The 17,850-nt window shown below is 34.4% G+C and overlaps 1 protein-coding gene across 2 annotated transcripts in view; it reads left to right on the top strand.

The window, feature by feature from the left end:
• The window catches only part of LOC132704165 (ubiquitin-like-conjugating enzyme ATG10), a 169,787-nt gene that overhangs the window by 90,986 nt on the left and 60,951 nt on the right, over positions 1–17,850 (top strand). The window contains exon 1 of one of the 2 annotated variants that reach the window (XM_060673997.1): positions 1,772–2,260. The exons of the other annotated variant lie outside the window; for it this stretch is intronic. The gene's annotated coding sequence lies outside the window, so the exon portion shown is untranslated. Of the gene's footprint in view, positions 1–1,771; positions 2,261–17,850 lie in introns of those variants that run through there. 2 annotated transcript variants of the gene reach the window in all.

Genomic DNA, 17,850 nt, shown 5'->3' with positions numbered 1-17,850 from the left:
TTAACGCGCAATTCATATTTAGTTGTTTCTACAATTCTTATATCTGGCGACATTAATTTTTTTAATTGTTTAATTTATTACCATCTCATTTACTTTTTATTCTGTAAAAGAGAAAGGCCTATGTTAAGGGACATAAAACTGTTAAGCATTAATTTCAAAACAAAGTCGTCAAAACATAAGGATATTATAGGATTTTCACAAAAATGTTTTGCTAACATTTCGAACTCTACAATTTTTTGAAAGAGGTAACATTATATATACAAAGTGCTATTTAAATAAAAATACTTCAATGATTTTTTTATTTAAAATTTTGTATTTCTTTAGTTAGTCACTACAACGTCTTTATTTATTTTCAAAATATCAATGTAGACCACTAAAGTTAGCCACCATTCCATCTATAGTCAATCCACCCTAAATATAAAAACAAAGCCTTTCAGTAGAAAAAATAGATAAATATATTTAAACTCGCAAAACTACTTTGACACAAAATTCAATTTTTCTCAGAAACGATAATGTTTAGATATAGGAAATATAATAAATGCAATGTACCAAGAAAGTTCCGAGTAATTCTAAATACTTATTTAAGGAGTTCCATTCTAGATATTCACGAAAATACAACTCCTTGTAAATAGAGCAATTCAATATTTAAATAACATTTTGCACAGGTCAATAATAACTGACCACTCGGTGCAGATTTACAAAAAATCTTCCCATGTTTACAGACTTTTTCAATTTGCTTCAATTATTTCAAATAGGGTGGTAAAAAAAATACCGCATTTTCTTTTACAAATGTCATCTAGCAGACATTTTAAATAAAAAACTTTTTTTTTGTATTTTGCCTGCCGAAGCGTTAAAAAAGGAAAACAAATGGGGGCGATTTTTAAAACCTTTCCCAGAATTTAAGCTTTGTTTTTTTTTAATTTTTAATATTTTCAACATAGTTGGTACATCAGATTTCCCATTTTAGATCCCACGCTCATGCAAAGTCTACTTCAGCAATTCAAAAGTATAAATCAATACAACATCGAACTTTTCTAGTATTTGATTTTTTAAAGGAAACTTCCTACAGTATTTTTACCGATATTTCACTTCCGCGAGCCTTTGCGTGGGTGTGGTCTATTTATAGACCTGACACGTAAATCCAAAATCATATTGGTGGCGATCGGTGGTTTCCGAATCAACAAAAGAACGTTTTATTTTCTATTACAATAACAATATCGTCACATTTCAAGCTTATAGATAGTTAACTACGTACCATGAAGAACGAAGTGGCCGCGCCGATGATATCAACGACAATCTCCGAGCGACTTCCTGGCACCGCACAATCGAAATCAAATTCGTAAAGCAAAAGAATTCCGAGAACGAAATAAAAAACGATATACGTGTTACGCCGCGCGCACTGACTCAACCCGACACGTCGCCGTCGGGAGACAAGTCTTGCACTGAATTGCACAACATTTTTTTCATGTCGCCACCCGAGGCCGGAATTTTTTCGTCGTAGGAAAAAGAGACGTCGACCGTCCCAAGGTCTCGCGGCGCGACCCGAAATACCGCCGTCTGGAGCCTCTAGCCGAACGAAAAATTGATCAAGCGGGCGACGACGCGTAAAAAACTGCCTGTTGCTAAGCCGAGAAAAAAACCGTGCCGCAGTCACGACCGCGTTGCTTTTCGGGACAAGGCTGTCTCACCGCCACCTTCGACGGTTGCGGATTAGTTGAGCAACCGCCCGTTTTTTCGAGAATATTCTCGTCGGAACTTTTTAACCGGATGTCGCCGGGTACACCGAGATCCGAAGCGATGTCAAACGCATATCGAACACGAAACCTCCCTGCAAGACGACCGCGAACGAAATGATCGTTTGCGAGCGACGCGAGATGCAGTGCGGTCGAGACGACGGAATGCCGTGTGGAAAACGGACCAATGAGAGGGCTCGGGACGGCGGAACGCCACGAGACGGACCGAAGCCGCGTAGCTTGTAAATCGGACCGTCTGGGTCCTTAACCTAACTTAACAACCGCGACGTGAACTGCCGGGACGATATCGCGCGTCCTTTTTCAACCCGCGCGCCGTCGGGTGGTGGGAGACGGCGGCGGGGAAGGTTGGTCGTATTAATTTTCCGCGTGCGGAGACGCCGGCCCGCCGCACGCGATCGTAAACGGGAAAACTCGGAATGACTGGCGAAAGAAATACCGTTGACTAACCGTCTGGTCGAGACGCTAGGCGTCAACGCACCAAATGACCATAGGAAATCGCGGAAAAGGTAACGAGGGTTGACGTTTACTGTCTTACGTCAGATCTTTGGACGAGTAGTAAAACCTATTATTTATTATTAATTTTTCACAGAAAGTTCCACAGGCTACTGTAAGACGATTTACAAATCTTCTGGATTCCTCCTGCGTCCGTTGTTTATAAATCAAACTTGCTGACGTTTCGCTAATCATCACGTAGGCTTCTTCAGAGCTAAACTGAAATTGGGGCGCATTCTACCCTATTACTACTTTTGGTTCTTAGATTTCTATAGATTCTTTAGATTTGATATCATGTTTCATGATTGCGTTCTGCAACTGCTGATGATGATCTTACGGCTTTTTCATGTTCTCTTAGCCTAGTTGATATTTTTCGTTCGATCTCTTCAAAGTATTCTTTGCCACGTGTGCCTGGAAAGCTGTAAATTTTGTCTATGATTGGTTGAGTAGTAAGTAGTGTGGTGATGGAACGCTTAATATCTCCAATTTGGAAACTATTAGAGAGAAGAGCAGATGTAGAGTGTTTTAATCCTGGGTGCAGTGACTCGTGTTGAGATAGTTTGGCTTCTCTGTAAGCAAGAGAGTTGATAGCTTATGATTTTTGGGTCGGAAGGAACATTAAGGTATTGGTCTGTGTGCGTAGGGTTTCTGTAAACAGCATGGCCCAATGTCATGTCATTTCGTATTTATAAAAATGTCTAAGAATGGGAGGTTATTATTAGTTTCTAATTCAATAGGAAAACGTTGGGGTGTATAGAGTTTAAATGGCTAAGAAAATCTCGCAGCGATTCTTGACTATGAGGCCAAATAACAAAAGCGTCATCATGCTAATGTTTGGTTTTAGATGGAAAGTGTCGATGGCTTTCTTCTCAATAACTTCCATAAATGTATTCGCGATAACTGGTGATAATGGAGAACCCATAGGTGTTCCCGACGTTTGTTCATAAATTTGACAATTACAAGAAAAATATGTCCAATTAAGAGTAGAAGGCTGGGTTCCAGATTTGCGAATTTTATTATACCTGGAATAATGTCGAAACTTTTAGGAATAGGGACTATACTAAAGAGGGATTCTAAGTCAAAATTAACCAGAATATTGTTTGGAACTAATATAATGGTAATTGTTAGTGTTACCTATAAGCGGGTCGAATAAAAACGCTAGATATTTTGCTATAGAATATGCCGGAGAACCAATGGTACTGGCAATAGGTAGAAAGGGTAATTCGGAGATTCCATAGCGACGAGCAATTTTAGGAGAATTGAGGGATGACAAATTTTTCCGTTGATAGAGAAGAAGCCTTAATAGCAGAAATAAGGTTGCGTTCCATAAATGACGAAAGATCTTTTTAAGGTTGACGATAGGATCCGTCTGTAAAAATATCTTGTATTTTTTCCTGATATTCACTCGTGTTCATGACCACCGGAACATATATTTTATCTGCTTGTAGAATTTGGAATATTGGATTTAGGCGGTTTGGATTTTTCAGGGATTTTTGCGGTTTCAAATTGAGTTTCATTAGCTGTTTCAGATGGTAGTTTGTTTAGGATAGACTCGACATTTGAAATAATTTTGGGATAATACGTGAGGCACGGACGAAGTTGGAACCTTTTGGCAAGAACTGATTTTTACGCCTCAGAAAGTTGGTGCGATGATACATATACCACCGTGTTTGATAGTTGAGAAGAGTTCGATGGTTTCACTAGTGTTGACGTTACTCTTTCAAATTTTGGAATGTGATTTTGGGTAGTAAATAAACGAAGATTTTCAACTTTTGTCATGATTCAGATTTACCACAAAAATCTTCAAAGACAAAATTCGGTTTGAGATACCAGGAGTTTACAGCATTCTACGTATATCTGGCAAAGAATACGTTGGAGAGACCGGACGAAAAATATCAACTAGGTTCAAAGAACATGAAAAAGCCTTAACACTAGGACAAATAAACTCATCAGCAGTTACCGAACACAATCATGAAACCGTACATCAAATCTTATTCGACAAAACTAAAATTCTTGCATGTAATCTATTTCTACCATCGAAAAATCCTAGAATCTATAGAAATCTATAAGCAACGAAACAATCTTAACCGCGACTCAGGTCTTTACCTGTCACTAATACGGGAATCAGTCATACGAGATACTTATACCCCTCAGTTAGCTCCGCCTCCTTCAAATAATATATAAGCAGGAACAGAGTAGAATGCGAGCCAATTTCAGTTAACCTCTGAGAAGTTTTGTAAATAGTAATAGTAAGATCATTTCCCTACATTTAAAAAGAGGTGCTGCACGGTTGCAGACCTAGATCTAGATGATTGGAGGAAGCAATGGAGAAATATGAGCAGAAAAAATATCTCGCGCACTCTGTTTAGCACAATGTTTAACCAAATTATCCTATTTTTTGTATTTTAGATTATTTTGCCCGTAACCGACACGCCATAGTCGAAAAAATGCCCACAGTAAAGTTTATAGTCCTCCCACGTTTCCTGGTTCCTAGAGGAAAATGGTTTTCGAGAAATTTCAATAATAAATGACGTCATCTCGTCTAGATTGAGCGCGAGAAATTGGTATTTTCGCATGGATTTTCTCGAGCGGACCAAAACTGTAAATAAAAAAATGGATGTATGCAAAGGCGTATATGAATTTAGGGTACGTACGGCTTTATTCTTTAGAATCACAAAAAATGTGGATGGCCAGCAACTGTTGGCCAGAGTGCATTTATTTCAAAATAAATAAGAACTAAAAGTTCAGATTTTCACGAAATTATATATTTGGCATGACAATTGTTTCGACAACACCGTGTCTTTATCCCATTTGATAAAGATAAACGACACGGTGTTGTCGAAACAATTGTCATGTCAAAATATATAATTTCGTGAAAATCTGAACTTTTAGGCCTTATTTATTTTGATAAATGGATTTTCATCAAGTAAAAGCTACCTCAGTTCAATGCATTTATTTCGGCTTATCGCGCGCGTGGCCATTAAAATTAATGCCTAATGGCTAAATTGACCTACAACTAAATAAAAATAATTACTACCTGTCACGTTGCTATCGGGGCCACACAAGCGTGAACCAACGGGCGAGTTTCGGTTGTCCAATTTACCGGAAGCCAAATATCCTGCAAGTAAAAAAACGGTGTAAGTAATAAATATCACACATATTTAAATTATTTTCAGGTTTGTTAGCGGATTTTATGATATTAGCTATTATTATAAATATTATAATTTTGCAGTATTTTTCGTTTGTATTATTGGTACCGGGTGGTCCAGATTCGAGGGGCTTTAAGCATTTGCAGCATACTTAGCTCGAAACTAATATGCATGTTACGGGCTCGATGTTCGAGAGAAATCAAAAACGGAAAACCGCACCGTGATTCTCAAAAATGTGCGATTTTAAAGGCCCTCTATAACTTTTTTAATTGTATGAATAGAGTTTTGGAAAAAACAATTTTTACAGTTTTTTAAGCGGGAATCTCTTGATTTTATTCGTTTTGTCTTAGAGCCTTTAGTTCCCGAAAAAAGAAGTCGCAAGGGTTCTGGTCTGAAGACCTGAGGGAGGACCTTTATTTCCGATCCAGTTTTCGACAAACACATTATTTAGCAAATTAATGTCTCGTGCATTGTGAGAAGGTACACACCGTCATGTTGAAAGTATAGCTCAGTATTTTGCTGAAGTGGCAAATTGTCGATAAACGGAATTACCTGCTCTTCTAGAATTTGTTGGTATCTTTCGGCATTTAAATTTCCATCAAAAATATATGGCCCAATAATTTGTCCTCTGTAGATATCTACCCATACCCTTAAACTGAACCTTCCCTGATTCGCTTGTTCCACCATAATATGGGGATTTTGCTGTTTCCAGTAATAGTAGTTATACCTGGTGCCTGATCCGTCCAAATAACTTTCCTGGCAAAATCGGGATCTTCATGGCATTTATTTGGGTTCCACCTGCAAAATCTCGATGCTTTAAGACAAAATCGGTGAAACGGGCAGATTTGTCCTTAAAAAATCTTCAACAAATGTTTTTAATAAAAATCTCTATCTTTACAAATAAAAAAGTTATAAAGGGTCTTTAGAAACGCACATTTTTAAGGATCACCCTGTAGTTCAGTTTTTCAGTAGTTAGTTTTCGACTTCTCTCGAAAATCGAGCCTGTAACATGCATATTAGTGTTGGGATAACTATGCTGCAAATGCTTAAAGCCATAAAGGCCCCTTGAATTTGGACCACCCGGTACAGCCTAATTTAAAGAACTATTAATCAAACTACTTAGTTGGACTAGAGTGAAAAGCTTCAAATGCGCCTACCTACATGAAGAGTTAATATAGTTTTAACATTTTAAAACCGAACAAAGTTTAGTTGATTTAACTACAATTCCTTTTTTTGTATTTTTAAATCAATCAACTAAACTTTATTTATTTTATTTTTTTATTTATCTGCTCTTTGAGGCACAAGCAGGTTAAACCCACATCAGTATTCTCTTAACGAAAAGTTTAGTTAACAATACAAAAAAGAGGAAAAAATAAACAAAAGCGATGAAGTGTGTCCATCATAGGAAGAAAAAAGTAAACAATAAAAATATTTCAAATTTAACAGCGCAACAAATCCGCCAATCTTATACATAGAGAAGGCAAAGAATTTTTAAATTTTTTATTTTAAATTTTATTCTATTTATTTATTATTAGAATATAGAATTATTGTATTTATTTATTGATTTATGATGCAGTATATTTTAAACAAGTAAAACCAAGAAAAGATTGGCAGTTAGATGAATAGTGTCGATCCCAAAGTCTAACAGTGAGTATCTTCTTTAAGGAATCAACGAATTCTTATCTAAGCAGTGATGGTTTGCAGCTCTCAGCATACAAAGCATACTCTTTAAGTCTAAGTTGAGATTTTTTTTTAAGGGAGACATTTCAAAAATTTGATCTGGAAAAATTTTTTATCCTACGATGAACGTACGCGTGATGCAGGTTGAGATAAGCGTGATCCTTGTTCAAAACCTTCACTTGTGTATTACAAAGTCTAGCATTTGAAGACAGGTTGATATGACAGCATTGATGATTGATCATAATGAATCGACCAATTTCAATATCATTTCAACATCCCCTTGCAGAGTTCTACTTTTAACAGAGTAGTTGAACGGAATAAATAGGGAGCTGATTTATAGTAAAAGATAAAAGTACAGCATTTTTCGATATAAAAATCAAGAGACCACTATTTTTACAGTACCCAAAGAGTTGAATATCTCAATGTCATTGGTAAAAATGAGATTTTAAATCTCGTCCATGCGTTTGTTGAATGAACCTTCTCAAAGTTTATTACATAGTTGCTTCATAAATTTCTGTATTATCAGCATTGGTTATGGTTAAAACCATATCAACTTTCCATCAACTCTGATGATTACCATCGGTGCATGTGAAGATTTTCTTTGAAATCGAGTGATTAATATAAATTTAAAGGAAAACGCTTTGTTGTGAAAGTCGTAGTTCAGGTTTTCGTTGAAGCTGTAAAATGCAAAGTCTTTCAGGGTTTTTGTTAAATATAATTCAATGACAAATGAGTGTATTGTTTTTTTGAAATACCGTGTGATACCTTATCTTATATGCATAAATACATCAATCGAAATCCACAATTGTTACAACTACACAAAAAAAACAAGCTTATATTAAATTATCTTTAGAGATATCAAAAATAAAATTACTTACAATGCCCAAGTATCTGGTACCAGTAATCTGGGAAATTTTTTTAAAAGTTAGTTCATTTTAATCTGTGAATTTGTTCTTAAAAATGCGACCTTAAATATATTTTTGAATATTTCGTAGTTGTAACTACAACTACAACAAACTAATACGGACTTTCTGAAGAAAATTTTATTTAGAGAAGAAGCTTTTTGCAGCTACATGATTTGTTAACGCGTTTTTGAGAAATTATTTCAATCAACTATTCTCGTTTTTTAAACTCAGTGATTGTGATATATTTTGACTATTTTTGAAGGCCTTGAGTATATGGTTCCAGTAATGTACATACTCGGCGAAAGAAATTTTATTTTTGCGAGTTAGTTTGTATTTGCACCTATTGGCATAATGATTCGATTTTGTTTTATAAATAAGTAATAACTCGTATATACAGGGTGTTTTAAAAATAGACGGAGATATCGTAAATGTTTAATCCTGGCAATGTTATTTACTGTCTTAAGAGCATCATTAATAATGGTAAAAGATGTACGGGACTGTCTTTTTTCGTAACGTAATATTTTTGTTTGCCTCTTGTAGTTTTTTGTATCTCCTTCGTTTCGAGGGAGAGAAATAAAAACAATTTTATCGCATGTCATCCGACAAAATTGGTTTATCAAATATCGAATTTTGGTGTACTTTGTCATGGACGCCACTGGACTCAATAACTTTAATCTATTAGGGCTTAATTCTTCAAATAACATTTCCAAATTTAAACAGAATCGAGTGAATATTTATTTAGATACACCTTGAAAACTCTGCACTTCCAGACCCATGTTTGCAAAACGCTTTTTTCATATTTTTACACATAAAATATACAAATATGATTTTATAAATAAAGTATATTCGTGTAATAACTTAAATTGTTAATTTGATTTTATCATTTGTATAATAATAAAAATGTATATTTATTCGTATTATTCAGATATAAACAATAAATCAGTACTTTGGGATTTATCTGTTAACTTGATAAGAAATACTTTGAAGTAAAATTTAAACAACAAAAAATAAAAAATATTATACGTGTATCTTTTTTTTTAATGAGATAAAGTACTGCGCTTTTTTACAAATATTATTACATTAACTATTAAAATTATTTAATTAAAATTAAATATTATCAAATTATAACAATATAAAAATGATTTCAGTAAGAATTATATCGGTAAATAAAGTAATTAAACACCGTATTTTTTCAGACAAGGATTCTTATTACCATCAGTCTTTTGCTATTGTAAAATTTTCCCCAGTTCTAAATGATTTTACATCGGTGTTTTTATGTTGATAGTTTAAGATGTTAGTATGGTTTCTTTCTTGTGATAACTATTTAAACATTTTATTTTGTATGCAAGGCCTGAGATCGTCTTCCACATAAAAATAAGACTTCTTTCGTTGTACTCCACTGCTTTCAATTAAAAAAAAAATTACCATCTCTTCAAGTTTGTTTGTAACCTGCTTTGTTATTGAAAAATAAAAATAAAAACAATTTTTCCGCATGTCCCTGGAAATTAAAAATTCGAGAAAAAACCTTTCTAATATTTATTAATATGTGCGCCATGCTAAAACAAATAAAAAGTTGGTGGCCCTATTAATCGTCTAACTAATCTTCAAAAAACTTCTGGATTCCTCCTGCGTCGGATGTTCATGAATCAAACTTGCTGACGCCAAAGACAATGAGTCCGAATGCAACCCCACACTTGCCACTCTTGTTCGTCCTTACATTCAAAACACCACTGACCACATAGTATAAGTTTTTAAGAAATATAACGTCAAAACCAGATTGACCACTTGTCCAGAAATCTCCCAACATCTTCGATCCCTTAAAGAGAAAATTTACAGTTTTCCATGAACACGTGGCAAAGAATACTTTGAAGAGACCGGACGAAAAATATCAATTAGGCTAAAAGAACACGAAAGTCCTAAGATTGCGACAAATAAACTCATCAGTAGTTGCAGAACAGAATCATGAAACGTGACATCAAATCTAGGGAATCTATAGAAATCTATAAATCTAAAATTTTAAAAAGATTTATAAGCAAACAAACAGTCTTAACATCTATACCTTTCACTAATATGGGAATCAGTGCCCGCATGGGCAAACCTTGACTTTCATTTAAAAAAATAAAAAATCATTGATTTTTTTAAAAAATCACGAATTTTTTGATTTTTTTTATTTTGATTTCTATAAAATTTCATATATGTATTTCCCGTTTTTTTTTTGTAGCAATTACAAAATATTTTAAAGCCCCTATGAACAATCATAGTACAATATATACACTAAGTATTCGTCAGAACAACCTTCTCCCAAAAAAAATTCTGTCGCGACCCGATCTATAAATTGTCGTTGTCGAAGATTTCTCGCGTATTTAGTTGGTGGTTTGTCAAAGGACTGGAACTAGTGGAAAGTAGACCAATACGTGAAAATATTTAAGGCTGGAAGAAAAGAAAATAATATGACAGTTTTACATTAAAACAACAAACAAAAAAAGAAAGATCAAGGGATTGAATTTACTGTGCAAAGACTTACAAATATCAGACGTCAAAGAAACAGTTTTTAATATTTTCGCGCTTTGATCCTTAGAAATGATGTGCGATGGAATAGCGTTGCTGATTCTTTAAAGATGTACATCACTTATCTGTGAAGAAATCAAAAACCAAATTGAGTCGATCGTTTACCAAAAGATGTCAAATATTAGGCTTAAACATGGCGCGCAAAAATATTTAATCCTTTTAAAACCACTATCAGTTGGTTTTGATATTTTGCAGAGAAAAAATGCTACTAATCCAGATGCTGCCGAGCAGTGGAAACATTTACAATATATCTTCGAGAATGTTGTACAATTACCTTATCAAAAATACAAAAAATCAGGATGGATATAAGCAGGCACACACGCCATATAATTTTGTAGCCTATATGTTGAACCTTTAAAAGCAAAAAAAAAAACACCCCAAAAAAACAATCTGGGTTTAGAGACAATTAATAATTTATATTGGAACACTGGAATTTTAGTTATAAATTTCAATAAATTAGTTATAAAGTTGAATGCCCGCAGTTGCCCATTTAAAAAAATTATGTTTTCAGAGGAAATAGTGGACATGGACATCACAAAAAGATGAACCAGAAATTGCGAAACAGCTACCAATAATAAAACAGTTCCTGCAGTTTCAGCACTTTTGTTTTTGTACACTCAGATAAAAGGAACAGGATGGGAATAGGACAAGAAGGAAAATTACTATTTTTGTGTATATCATCATGTTATTTGTCTTATTTTTTTAAAGTTATGTTTTCCTTTTTATTTGTGATAATATTTTTGCGTTGTACTTTTTCTGTTGGTCTTAATAAAATAAGAAATCAAAAAATAGGAGTTTGATTTAAATCTCTTGATTAAAACCAGCCCAACCATGGCCCCCCTCAAACAAAATATAAACAAGTATTGAGTAGAGTGCGAGTTTCTGTTAAGCTCTGAAGAAACCAGCAGTATGATTGGCGAAACGTCAGCAAGCTTTATCATCAACCGACGCAGGAGAAATCCATAAGTTTTTTAAATAGTATTACAGTAGCCTGTAGAAGTGTCTTTGAAAAGTAAAGTTTTTGAACAGAAGTATTATTTTTACCTAAAAACTCGATCTTATACGTTTGACGGCATAATCCTGGGTCACCCTATAGACAGATGATTTAGTGCGTTTCATTTTAATTAAGCAATATTAATATAGTTGTAACAAATACAATATCAAAATCTTGCTAACAAACCGAAAATTAATGTTTCCGGTACTTAGCAATGATTACATGGCACGTAATGGACGCAGTTAATCATTGTTTAACAGTTTATTATATGATTCAGTCTTTATAATATGTATATTACTCATTTAGGTTAAAGCGAAACAAAAATCTTAAAACGGTTAACGGATTCAAGCGAAGGCTGTCGAACAACAGGGTCCGCCGCTGACGCAAAAACTCCATGCAAATAGAAAGAGATCAATGACATTATTAATGACTCTTTTTTTTATTGCGTTTAAACGCGCGCTAGCAGAATGGATATTTTTAATTATGATGTATGCTACACATTAAACTTTCGCATCGCCGTCATCATTAGCGGGATGCTTTTAATTTACCGGCAGGTACACCAGTACTTGATTAGATATTTTACGGCACTTGCAAATGAATATTTTTAAGAATCGTTAATTTGCTCTGGCGAACAAAGAAAATCGTTGCCGTCATTTCCACGATAATAGGGTGGAACTGATTAAAATACAACTGAAAGTAAAATATATATATATTTTTTTGAAAATTGCGACATTTGGATTTTTAGGTTTTCCATCTTACTTTATAGGTAAAGTTTAGGATCGATTTATTTTTACACAAAGTCGTCCAATTTTACTTAATCTACACTCTACAAACAGTCATGAACTGCCATGTACCTAAACTTTTATTTAGAGATTTTACTCCTAACTGTATGCGTTTTATAAATGATTTAAATTTAATCTAACATAATAATATACCATGCAATAAAGTTGTGTTGTGTTGTGTTGCATACCGTTTTTTTTTAATTTTTGGGTAGATTTTTGCAAAACAGCACGAATATGTTCACAAAGTGACGTGTCACGTGGCCGTACGCATTGATATATCCGCCGAAAATATAAGATCACTTCCGAACCCGTGTCTAACAAAGCTGTTTTCTTACAATTACACTTTAATCACACTTTTACGCCATCTTTTTTAACTTCTGAGATTTTAAAACTATCTATGATAAAACAGCAAACAATTTTCAAAAAAGGATTTCTAACCTCAAAGACGTAGGTAAAATCGGTCATTTAAACATCATAGAATTCTTCTTATAGCTATTTTGATCGTCAATATTTAGGCACTCTGCCATTTTTGTTTCTCTCATCATTACCTTTTCTTTCCTTTTCCTTCTTCAGGCGTTTCGCTATACTTACAGTGGTGGTTAGATAAATTCGACGCATTTATTTTAATTTTTGAGATATACATAAATGAATAAAATAATAAATAAATGAAAAGTAGCATAAATTTGAAAATGGAGAGAATACTTTTGAAAGCCATCGCCAAACCCGCCGCTTTTAAAAACTTCGATTGGGAACGCAGTCCGCATAGCGTTGAAAAACAAACAATTTCAATTTTTCCAACTTTTCTCATCGCCAATCGAACAGATTTTGCATAACATGTCCCACGGTGGATTTAAAAGCGGACTGAATAATGGATTCTGAGGAAAACTTTTTCCCACTGAAATATCGGTATAAATCCTGTACTCGCGTTTAGCAAAGTTACAATTTCATTTGGCTTTAAATATGATATATATAAATACCATTTTAAAAAGAAAACTTCATATGAACATATCACCAAACTTTTGAGATACAGGGCGCTAAAGTTTTCAAAAATAAAATATTTTTTTAATATCTGTAATACCACATTAAAATTTGGCACACGACTAATAATATTTCTTAACAAAATAAGATGTTAACGATATCGTTATGACCGTGGAGAGAAGAGGTTTTTATGTTTTTTAGCGAAAACCGTACAAAATATCAAGAGATTTAATTTCTTTATAAATGATTGGAAATTTTAAGAATATTTTAGAAAGCCTGATAAGCAAGTATTTATTTCCAGAGGAACTGAGCGCCACAAGGTTTAGCTTAACGTTAGAATCCAGGATGTAACTTTGAAATTACCTGGTTTATAAAAAAAACTATATAACAACTCCTTTGTTGATTTTAAAACACTATTTATTAAATATGTTTGGTCGTATGAATTAAAAGTTTTGACTTAAAAAGTTTACTGAACGTGCATACTACTTTTTCTACGACCATTAGTTTTTGGGTATATTTTCGCAAAACAAGACGAATACATCCACTGACATGACCGTCAGAATTCCCAAATGTCAAAATTCAAGGAGCGGGAAATATCTCCCAAAAGATCCGGTTGCGGTGCGTGCGGTAAAATCCCGCAAATGTCCAAAGTGGCTCGATCCGTGGGAAACGAAACTGACGCTTCCCGCAGATCGGTGTGTAATTAGGCATTTTACATTTTTGGTAAACTTTTTAGTATCGCTAGATCTGTAAATATGCGGTCCGTTCTTGTACAGTTCTCATGACGATGTACCGTTTTTGAAACCTTTAAGACCCACCGGTTGTTGTTTTGTTCAGCACGTGTACCACAAGCAAGGGCCGTATTGAATATGTTAACCGACAAGAACCGTGCCGTGCGGACTGTTGTATTTTAAGAGTAGGATTTAAACGTAAGATTGGATTTTTTACTGCATGGACTAATAATAATCGAGGAATCTCAGTCTACACAAATCCGTCAGTCAGTCCGGAAGTATGGTTCTGCAACGTTGTAGTGGAATTGCAAATCTATTTATTGAGGGTTACAAAAAGAAACCACGCGAGGTAGGCCTGCGTTTAGACCTTCAAAGTTAAATACCGGATTATGTCGTAAAAACGGTATATCTTTAGGAGAACTCTACTAGTCTTGTCAAAATCCAACTACCAGTTTTTTTTTCATAAACCGTAGCCGGACTCAGAAGAAGCTCACTTACAATACTACGTCATAAACGACCCGAAGCCAATAAGTCTTAATTTATTGCTATCGTCAACGACGATCGCAGGTAAACAAATTGCGTGGAAGGTACGGAGATCCGCGATTGGTGGGCGAAGATTTAGATTCGGGTAAAACAGGTCGTCGGGTACGGAGATCCGCGATTGGTGGGCGAAGATTTAGATTCGGGTAAAACAGGTCGTCGCTAGGCGAGCGAAGAAGTGCATGGGATCACCCGAGGCGGCAACATTCCATAAATGGATAACGGCATCGGGTTATTAGCATAAAAAACGCGATCGCTCCGATGTATTTATAACAAAAGCGAGAGGGGCCCCGCTTTAAAACGCGATAATAATTGCGCGGTCAGGAGGGGCATTTTTAATGGTTAGTTAATTGGCATTTAACGCGTTCCGCTGGATTTTTAGGGCGTCTACCACGACCTTAATGCCGGATTTGAGAAAAAATATGAGGTAATGTCAAATTGTATTAAAAAAATTGTGAAAAAACAGTCAAACAATGATAAATACAGAAACCGATAAGACATCAAATCAGAAGGGCAAAAAATGAATCGCTTAGAAGTGAGTGCCACGAAATTGAACAACTAAGGAAAAAACGCGACTATTTTAATTTAATCAAAATATTAAAAAAGTTCCCGTCTTTATTATTGCTGTTGTCTACTTTTATACAATGTGCGCACAATTAAGCCACAAACATTCACATTTTCAAAGTCGCTAGCTAAACTCGGATTTTTTTAAATGGAATTCCCAGTGTTATTGTTAGATTTAGACTGTTAATAAATTAATAATTCACTCTAGAGTCCAAAGGATTCAAGGCACGTGTTGATTCTGTAGCCCTTATTTATCTTATGCCGACACAACAAACCACCACCTTGACTTGATGTTTATTTTAACAAAATGGCGCTACACTATTATTCATATATTGATAATTAATTACCTGACACAGTCCCTCTCCTGACTTCTATGGGATAGAAAGTTAGTAGATTATCTCTAAATCGGCAGTGTTCTAAAGAGAACAAACAAGGCTTCAGACTACTATAAGTTATACATTTGAAGCCAACACGATAATCTTTTTCTAACCAAATTACTACAGATAAAAATTTACTTAGCCAGAAGGCGTCACATTAGCCCAATATGAAACTTTACGCAGCCAGAACGCATCAAACTAACCGAAACTTAGCATAGTTAATTGATGATTCTGTAGACCTCATTTATCTGAGGCTTAGACCACTTGACTTGGTGTTTATTTTAACACAGGGGCGTGACAATATTGTTCACTGATATTGATAATTAGTCGGTGCCAACAGTTATCAAGTTGGGAACTTATTTCTCGATCAGACTGTATTTAATTTGTATTAGGATTACCTAAACTTATTCTAAACCATATTCGAAATAATTAAGTTTTTTGATGGTGTCGTATTTGTTCAGCTGAACATTTTCGTTTCACGTACTTGGTTCCGGAAAAACAATTATTAGCATTATGGTTATTACTATACTAATTATTGGTTGTCACGTTTGACAACAGAACACAATAATCGTTTTTCGATTTCCACTCCAAATACGATACTATCAAAAAATCTACTTATTTCGAATATAGATTGGAGTAGGTATAGAGGAATAAGTCTTGGACTTGATAACACTTGAAGTAACAGGGTATCCTATTTCGAAAAAACAAGTTTAGCGACTTTGAAAACGTGAATTTTTTGCGGCCTAATTTTGGATATCCTGTATTAAAGTAGACAACAAAAATGACAAAAATGTCAACAAGTGCGGACACGTACGAGTGACATGGACGCGCGGCCTCTGAAGATGCCAAGTGATATTTTGGCGAAACGTCAGGCGAATGATCTTACTCCAGGGTCAAACAACGAACGGATGAACACCTGGATTACCACCAATACACATAGTTCCATCCGTGAAGGACTAAAACAATATATATATATATATATATATATATATATATATATATATATATATATATATATATATATATATATATACAGTTTGGGAGTGTGTTGTTGGGTGATTTCAACTTAAAAATGTGAAATCAACATATACCCGGAACGCTATTCAAACTGACCTACAAGCATTTCAAATTTTGAGGACTACGCTTCAAGACTTAAAAATTTAGTCGCTGGATATTGAAAAATCAAAGGATTTGTCAGATAATATTATTTAGTGATGAAGCCTCATTTATTCGAAACAGTATTAATAATACCAGGAATTCACATTGTTGGGCAATTGAAAATAAACGACAAACTCACGAATCCCATTTTCAAGATAGATTTTCGGTAAATATTTGGGGTGGCATTATTGATGATCGCCTCATTTATAATGGAAGAACGTCTCGCGGTCGTCATTCGTTGTTTACATTACAATGTAGATTCAGCACGATGGCGCACCTTCTCACCTTGGTCGACCAGTAACAGCATTACTTAATCAAAATTATACAAACCGGTGGATTGGAAGAGGTTCAGCAGTTTCTTGGCCAGCAATGTCACCTGACCTTCATCCCTTAGATTACCTTTTATGGGGAAGATTGAAAACTTTAGTTCAGGCTGAAAGCATTGAAAACAGAGTACAACTGGTAGCTAGAATTATGGATACCGCAGAAACTATTCGTGTTGATCCTAAGAGTTTTAGCAGAAACTAAGAAGAGCTGGGCTATGTATACAGCAACTGGATGAACATTTTGTACAACGAATTCAATAAAATAAAATACAAATAAATAAAAAATAAAGTGGTTTCTTTTAAATGATCTTTAAAATTTCAAATGCTTGTAGCTCAGTTAGAAAAGCGTTCCAGGTATATGTTCATTTGATATTTTTAACTTGAAATCACCCCAGCAACACATTCCCAACGAAGACTCATTTAAATCTTGTGTTAATCTCCATAGCTTAAAACCAATTTAAACAATTTCCTATGGTGTTTTTTAGATAGATATTTCGAAACGTTCTTTCTTGCTACGTTCACCTATGTATTTTATTGTTTTATAAATTTTGGGTTCGGTGTTTAATATGGTATGCATAGAGTTCAGGGTTATTTGAAACTGTTTTTTAGTTATAACTGTAACCATTGTTAAAAGCTATTTGTCTGCGGGAAGTGGTATATTAAATAGATTGTAGATAAAAGATCAAAAGGCATTTTGTGTGCGCTAGGGAGGTATAACTTATTATGTGCTACTGTGTGCGTGTGTTTGGGTTTATGGTAAATGGAAAAAATCTAATTCGTTCTTTAACTTATAGTTAAGTCTAGAAAGTTTAAATATTTATATGGTTCCGTCTGTATGGTGAATTTTATATA

This window comes from Cylas formicarius, unplaced genomic scaffold (assembly GCF_029955315.1).
Source record: "Cylas formicarius isolate icCylForm1 unplaced genomic scaffold, icCylForm1.1 PGA_scaffold_6__28_contigs__length_40554024, whole genome shotgun sequence".
Lineage (NCBI taxonomy): Eukaryota > Metazoa > Arthropoda > Insecta > Coleoptera > Brentidae > Cylas > Cylas formicarius.
The sequence above is the reverse complement of the archived record's forward strand: the minus strand, read 5'-3'. Positions and strand labels throughout refer to the sequence as shown.